The sequence below is a fragment of the Hyperoodon ampullatus genome (assembly GCF_949752795.1).
Source record: "Hyperoodon ampullatus genome assembly, chromosome: 13".
NCBI lineage: Eukaryota > Metazoa > Chordata > Mammalia > Artiodactyla > Ziphiidae > Hyperoodon > Hyperoodon ampullatus.
In genome coordinates this window covers 9271830-9280393 of record NC_136926.1, presented here as the reverse complement: position 1 = coordinate 9280393, position 8564 = coordinate 9271830, and the positions used below count along the sequence as shown (strand labels likewise).

Here is an 8564-nt window from a genome sequence, read left to right as displayed (position 1 = left end):
CAAGGACCGCGCGCTACCAGGCAACCGCGGCGGCTGGGTGCGAGGCATCACGGGAAGGGTCGCGAGAGGCCGCGAGAGACTGGGGGCGGAGGGCGGGGCCTGGGCGAGGCGGGCGGAGGGCGGGGGCGGGGACTGGGCGGGGCAGCCGCAAGAGGCGGGGATGGGGGCGGGGAGAGGGGCGGGACTGTGGAACGAGGGCCTAGGGCAGTGTGAAGCCCGTGGACACCTGGGGCTTGTGAATCCCGCATGTGGTTTCCGAGCGGACTGCGGTACTTGTTTAAAAAATGCGGATTTCCAGGTTCCACCTCAGGGGACTCTGAATCAATAAGCCTAGGGCAGGGTCCAGGGATCAATATTTTTAACAAATGTCCTAACGCAACCAGTGGTGGGGGGGACAGAAATTTTGGGACCCACTCTCCTAAAGCTACTAAATAGGGCTTTTTGAAGGAGCAGAGATGACATCACTGTCCTTGAATTTTCTCTATCTTACACCTGTCGACACTTTCTTTGCCGTTTTTGTTTTAGCCCACTTAGGCTCTCTGAGCCTGGGTTTTCTTATCCGTATGACAGGGATAGTAACTACCTCTAGGGCTTGTATCCCAGGAAGTCTCCAGATAACTTCTGTTCACTGTGTTGTGATAAGGGGGACAGATGAAAACTTAATAACTTTTTCTACAGACAAAAAAAATTGACAAAAATTAAGTAGAATGATTTATAGGTGTTAAAAGGAAAAAACAAAGCAAATCTACTGTAACTCTACAAAATGAATTGAAGACCACAAGACTCAGGGAAGCCCCTCAGTTCTAAGCTGCCATATTTATAGAAGTATTCCAGCCCAGGTATGTTGGCTGTATCTTTGATACTTAATCTCCTTACAATTCAGAAGTGAATGTGAAAATACTTAAACGTATCATGGTAATTATTCAAGAAACACATTTTTCCTATTCAGAAGAATGCCAAGGGAATTCCTTGTCGGTCCAGTGGTTAGAACTCGGCGCTTTCACTGCTGGGGGCCTGGGATCCATCCCTGGTTGGGGAACTAAGATCCCACAAGCCACGGCGCAGCCAAAACTAAATAAATAAATTAATTAAAATTAAAAAAAAAAGAATGCCAAAATAGTATATATACCTAGTTTATTAAATTTATACAGCAAAGCTAAATCATCAAAATGACATCTTTAGCACCTTCCTATGGCATTCCAGAGAAAGTGTATAAAATATAATTGGATCTAATGTGTAATACAGATATTTCCAATTCTTTTCTACAAAGGATTGTTTTAACATCCACCTGAAATTCTGGACCACTTTTAATAACGCTTGTATGTAACGTTTTCCTTTAAAAAAACAAACTATTATTTTCCAAACCTTCATCTCATAACTTCTAAATCCAGGATGACTTGTTTTTCAATCTTCTCTTTACTTCCAGGCCTCTGCTTTCTTTTCTATACCTTAATATCTGTCAATCATGTTGTCCTATTTTCTGTTTTGAAATTTTAGGCTGTTGGATTAAATTTTGATAAAGTGACCGTCAGTTCTAACATTTTCGAGTTTATGGTTTGGGAAATAATCTCACCACCCCTTTTGGTTCAATCTCAAACACTCCGTAGGTGGCCCAAAAGTAATTTTATGACATTTTACACAGTCAAGATGAGGGCTGCATCAGCTCAGATCCATTTTGCAAACCTTGGGAACATTGAAACTTTTCATTTCACAGCTGACTCCTTTCTGCCAGGTTTTTTTTCATCTTTCAACCCAAAGGATCCTTTCTCCCTTCCTTGTCCCCTGGCCTTGGCAGGTTCCCTCATTAAGATGGAAGGACACAAAGAAGGACCAAGATTTATTTCCATATTTTGTCCAAAACTGCAGCATTTGCATCGTGCATAAATATTTGTGACCTAAAATGTCCATCTGTTTCTCTAGGATTATTGGCATTCTCAATTCCTTATAGCCTGTGCCAACGTTGGGAGGAGTCAAGACAATTTCAGCTTTTTGGAATTCTGCACTTGGAAGCTGCCGCATGTGAGGAGCTGGAAAAACCAAAGACAGGAGTAGCTGGGTGGAAAAATAGCTGAGCCTGACTTCATATAGCAGTGATAACCCCTCTGTCTTGGTCTTTGGTGTGGTTTGGGGTGAGTTGACTATTATTGTTGTTATTATTATTGCTAAAGTCGTGGCTTCTAATCTGTCCAAAATTAAGTATGCAGTTTTGCCTATGATTAAGTATATACACCCATCTTTATTCATCTGAGCCAAATATTTTACAAATAGGGAGGCAGAATCATTCGGCTTTATAAAGGGATTTCTTAGAATGACAGGAGATGAAGCCTGTGTGAGGAGAAAGGACTGACTCTATTGTTTTGACTGAAGTGAACCGTCCAGTAATTCATTTCTAAATCAGCACCCAGAAGAAAATAATCCCCAGCTTCTCTGCTCCTTGCATTTCCCACATGCCTAGTCAACCACCAGATACTATTCTTGTTCTTCAAATGTTTTCTGAAACATTATGGGGGCAGAAGGGCTATTTGAGCAGACTTCACATTCTTGAAAGGTTTCAAATTTACAAGTTTGACCTTTTCTGAAAATGAAGTAATAAATACCGTCACAGACATGCATTGACAGGAATGAAACAATTCTTTGTTTACCAGACAACTTTAAACTTGCATCCTATTATTGGACCATACTGAAGTCTGAATAAACTAATCGGCTTTTTAAAAATTAATTAATTAATGTATTTATTTACTTTTATTTTTGGCTGCATTAGAGTCTTCGTTGCTGCATGTGGGCTTTCTCTAGTTGTGGTGAGCGGGGGCTACTCTTCATTGTGGTGGTGCGCCGGCTTCTCGTTGCGGTGGCTTCCCTTGTTGCGGAGCACTGGCTCTAAGCACGCGGGCTTCAGTAGTTGTGGCACACGGGCTCTATAGTTGTGGCTTGCGGGCTCTAGAGCACAGGCTCAGTAGTTGTGGTGCATGGGTTTGGTTGCTCCGCGGCATGTGGGATCTTCCTGGACCAGGGATCGAACCCGTGTCCCCTACATTAGCAGGCAGATTCTCAACCACTGCACCACCAGGGAAGCCCTTTAAAGTTATTCTTAAGAACCCAATTAGTTGGGACTTCCCTGGTGGCACAGTGGTTAAGAATCCGTCTGCCAATGCAGGGGACATGGCCTGTGCAGCACAAAGGCCCGACGCAGACAAAAATAAAATAAATTTAAAAAAAAAAACTTAAAAAAAAGAATAACTTTAAAAATTATTTTCAGATTGAAACATTTCAATCACAATAAAAGGTACAAAAAAGACCACTGTACACTGCACCGAGATCATTCAAATTTAACATTTTTTCACATTTACTCCACATTTCTTTTTAGTCAGTTTTATTGAGGGATAATTTATATACAGTATAAATTTTTACATACAGTTTTTTATATACAGGTTTTCTCATGCACCAATATACAGTTTTTTTGGTATAAAGTTTTATGATTTTAACTAACACATACAGTCATGTAACCACAACCATAATCAAGATACAGAACAATTTTACCAGGGAGAAAATTTCCCTCATGCTCCTTTATAGTCAGCCCCTCCTACTGTCCCAGCCCTGTAAGACATTGACCTACTTATTTTCTGTCCCTGTGGTTTTCCCTTTTCCAGAATGTCACATGGATGGAATCATACAGTATGTAGCCTTTTGAGCCTGGCTTCTTTCACTTAACCTAATGCCTTTGAGATTTATCCACATTGCATATATCAACAGTCTGTTTCTTTTATTATTATTATTTATTTTTAAGAGCTCAGCTTTTTATTGACTGTGTTACTAAAGATGTTTAGTCAAAAAGACCAAAGCCCATGTCATCATCGGACTCTTCAGATTCTTCTTTCTTTGCTTCTACTTTCTTCTCCTCAGCTGCGGCAGCAGTGGTGGAGGGGGCAGGATCTCATGCTGGGGCAGCACCAGCTGCTGGGGCAGGTCCACCAGCTCCCACGCTGCAGATGAGGCTCCCAATGTTGACATTGGCCAAAGCCTTTGCAAACAAGCCTGGCCAGAAAGGTTCAACATTTACACCAGTGCTTTAATGAGGGCATTGATCTTATCCTGGGTGACCATCACCTCATTGTCGTGCAGGATGAGGCCGAGTAGATGCAGATGAGCCCTGAGACGGAGGCCATGGTACGGGCCAGTGCTAGGAGGGGGCTCGTCACCGGATGAAGTGAGGGCCTCACCCCAAGGCGGCCTTAGCTTCCTCGGAAGGACCGAGCACCTTAGCGGCAGCTGAGGAAAGGGGTGTTTCTTTTATTACTTTTATTATTATTATTATTGTAAAAAAAACCCACATACCATTAAACACCATCTTAATCATTTTTAAGTGTACAGGTCAGCAGTGTTAAGTGTTTTCACATTGTTGTGCAACAGATCTCTAGAACATACATCCAGAGGAGTGTGGGGTGATGTTTCATTGTGGTTTTGATTTGCATTTCTCTAATAATTAGTGATATCAAGTATCTTTTCCTGTGCCTATTGGCGATTTGTATATCTTCATTGGAGAAATGTCTAGTCAGGTTTTTTGCCCAATTTTTAATTGGGTTTTTGTTATTGTTTTTGAGATGTAGAAGTTCCTTATATATTCTAGATATTAACCCCTCATCAGATATGTGATTTGCAATTATTTTTCTCCCATTCCATAGGTTGCCTTTTACCCTGTTGATTGTTTCTTTTGACACACAGAAGTTTTTAAGTTTGATGTAGTCCCACTGTTGCCTGTGCTTTTGGTGTTATATCCAAGAAATCATTGCCAAATCCAATGTCCTGAAACTTTTCTCCTATGTTTTCTGCTAGGAATTTAATAGTTTCAATCTAGTTTGAGTTAATATTTGTATTTGGCAATAGGTAAGGGTCTAATTTCATTCTTTTGCATGTGGATATCCAGTTTTCCCAACACCATTTGTTGAAGAGACTGTCCTTTCCCCCTTATATAGTCCTAGCACCACTGTTAAAAAATAATTTGGCCATATATGCAAGAGTTTCTTTCAATCCACTCCTTTCTATTGCTGACAAGTATTCCATAATGGATATACCACGATTGCTTCATTCATTCACAAGTTGAAGGATTTTAAGTTTTTCCAGTTTTTGGCAATTCCAAATAAAGCCACTATAAACATTCACATACAGATTTTGTGTGATTTTCATTTCTCTTGGGTGCATACCTAGGAATGAGATTTCTGGGTTTTATAAGAAACTTCCCAACCTTTTCCCAAAGCGACGTACCTTCTGCATGCCCACCAACAGTGTATGAGACTTCAGTTGCTTCTCATGCTCGTGAAAACTTGGTATGGTCAGCTTTGTTTTCAATTTCATTTTTAGCTATTCTAATAATTGTGTGGTGGTATCTCACTGCAGTTTTATTAGTTGGCTTTTAATAAATCCAATCATCTTGTAATGGCACATTTACATGGCATTTTAACCTTGGGGTTAAAATGAATTTGTTAAAAGAATTTGTTAAATATTAAATGAAGAACTTAATTCTTCATTTTTCTGTAAACAAAGAGCCTCAGAAAATGGAAGTGGGCTTCCCTGGTGGCGCAGTGGTTGAGAGTCCGCCTGCCGATGCAGGGGACACAGGTTTGTGCCCCGGTCCGGGAGGATCCCACATGCCGCGGAGCGGCTGGGCCCGTGAGCCATGGCCGCTGAGTCTGCGCGTCCGGAGCCTGTGCTCCGCAACGGGAGAGGCCACAACAGTGAGAGGCCCGCGTACCGCAAAAAAAATAAATAAAATAAAATGGAAGTGAGCTGACCTCATGGTACCACTGAAGGGCACTGCTCTCTCCTCCCCCACTTCAATTTCTGTTTCCATGTTGTAAACATGTTTTCATCATTTTGTTCTCAGGATCTGCAGGTAGCCCCGTTTTCATCCACTCCTTACTGGCAGCCTGTGAGTGAGTTCTTCTTGAGGCCTGAACCTGCTTCATTTTGCCTGGTCATGGGGTCAGGCATTTCTGCTACAGCTTGTTTAAAGCCTTTACCTTTTGTTAACCCAAATTTGTTGGAAAGAACGTGGAGACCAAAGAAAAGCAAATACAAGACTGTGTAAGCCTATGTCAAAAGCACCAACCTCACACTGTTAAAGCATGTTCTCCATGCCCCAAATCAGAACCCATGGTCTGACAAGCGTGCAGGTAGTTAAGAAGACAATTTAAAAATTAGAATGTCCTGGAAACATCAGAATTATTATAGTCATAGTTATGAAAAATCTGGATGGAATTAACCCTAAATCCAAACCCCAGAATCCCCATCTCTACATTATTGTCCATTTATTAGGGGGGGAGAAAAAGATGGCCTGATAAGAAAAGATGAAGTTTAACTAGGTCTGTTTGGACAAAGACTTAAATTGGTACCTCTTTTTAATAGGGATCATTTGTGCATTCCTTAAGACAAATAATGAAAGTCCGTCCAATCTAAATCTAGCTGTAGTTTCTCCCTCAGAGGGCAACTGCTTACTATAGTGGGATAATAAAAGATCAGTCATATTTTAACTTCTGTCACCTTCTAACATGAATCAGCCTAAAAGTTTCCTCTTAAAATGTTCTCTGCAAGACATAAGAAGCTGGTAGTTGTAACAGTTTCTGGGGAGGAGGAAGGAAGGAGAATCGATCTTCAATCTATTTTGCAGGTGTTACTTTTCACTTAATAACTAATTTTTTGTTTTGGCCATGCCTCCTCGCTTGCAGGATCTTAGGTCCCTGACCAGGGATTGAACCCAAGGCCACAGCAGTGAAAGCGCCGAGTCCGAACCACGGGACCGCCAGGGAACTCCCAATAACTAATTTTTAAATTAAATAAACACAACAATAAAACAAAAAACATATGTTCCCTCTCTTAATCCCATCATCCCTATGTTCCATCAGGGGGAGCATTTGGAAAATAGGGCACAAATCCTTTCCTCCTGCCAGCATCTACTGCTCAAACCAGACATGAAAGCAAATTTTAAATCTTGTGAACATTTTTCAAGTCTAAAAAAAAATTAGACTCAAACAAATTGTGTAGTCCTCTATGGCTGTACTGTAAGAAGTGTTTACTTTGAGGACTTAGTGAAAATACATCTCACTGTTCTTGAAATTTTTTAAAGGGATGGCACAGGGGGAGACCCAGGTAACTTCTGTTGGTCATCTGGTCACCATGACTTGGAGGCTGGCCTTGGGTTTTGACATTTCAGAAACAAACTCTTTCCAGGTCAGCCCAGGATTCCTGGGTCATGGTAAGCACATCTTCCATAGATCGAGAGAAGTCCATGATTGATCCTACTTATCCTTCAAATTTCACCTCCTCCAGGAGGCCCTCACAAATTTTGGAGCAAGACCAGGCTGTTACTCTTGTTCCATCCCTTATTAGCTGGGTGACCTTGAGCAAGTTATTTAACCTCTCTGACAAAGTCCATCATACTGATGTTTCCAATTAAAATTAAGACTAGAGGGGTTTTACTTAACCATGTTGACCATACCTATTTCCTTTTTTCCACACCATAAAGCTTGGTTCTCAAAAACTCCAACATAATTTATTATTTGCTTTGTCCCAAAATACACTTAGCATAGTGCTAAGTCTCAGAATAGTAATACCAATACTACCACCAAACACATGATTATTAAAAAAAAGTTCCGATTTTTTTTTAGCTGCACACTTTCACTTAACCCCTCTGTTTTTAGCACGTGGCCTCATCTCCATCCTTTTCTCTGACTGCGATCTCTGAACCTAGAGCTGTCACGTTTCAAGTTCACCAAAGAATAATCTTTGCAGGGATTGGGGTAAGGAGTCACAGGAGGGAATCTGGGGTTAACAGCTCCTAGTATAGGTGTACAATTAATGATCTGTTTTCAGGGGAATTCCCTGGCTGTCCAATGGTTAGGACGCCGTGCTTTCACTGCCAAGGGCTCAGGCTTACTCCTCACTGGCATCACCTTCCTAGGGTTTCTCCACTCAGCTAAATCATCCATCTACTTCCTATCTTCTGAAAAGGATTTGACATCTCTCATGAGCAGTCATCTTCTCTCCTGTTCTCTGTGAGTTTAGACCTTTTGGATCCCTTTTCTATCATTTTAGTAGTGTTCAGGAGAGAGCAGAGATATCTGCATGGTTTCCATTCGCCATGTTTCTATGTTTCCTATAAACATTTTCCATATCAGGCATAGTGAGGTAGTATAGTGAAATGATTAAACGCACACATTCTGAAGCCACGATGTTTGGGTTCAAACTCCTAGTTTTGCCACCTTCTAGCTGTGTAACTCGGTCATGCTTTCTCTGCTCAGATTCCTCATTTATAAAATGGAGATGACTAGTGGTACCTACCGCAAAATTGTGTGTGCGTGGGATGGTGCTGGGCACTTATTAAGCACTCCAAAGGCTTTAAATGTTATTAAAGAAAGGGTGCAGGTTTCCTTAACTGGAAAGGACAAGATGATGTTGATTAATTCTGTCTTAAGCTAAAGGAGAAAAAACTGATTCTCTGGTAATCTTGCCTTGCAGTTGACTGTATTTTCCTCAGGGCCTAGCAGTTCTGAATCTTGCAGTTTCACTTTTCT

General features: G+C 41.2%; 1 pseudogene across 1 annotated transcript; it reads right to left on the bottom strand.

The window, feature by feature from the left end:
* Positions 1–3820: 3820 nt before the first annotated feature.
* On the bottom strand, positions 3821–4163 carry LOC307062095 (large ribosomal subunit protein P1-like; annotated as a pseudogene). The gene has a single exon. The product of its transcript is annotated as a large ribosomal subunit protein P1-like (transcript).
* Between the last annotated feature and the right edge of the window lie 4401 nt (positions 4164–8564).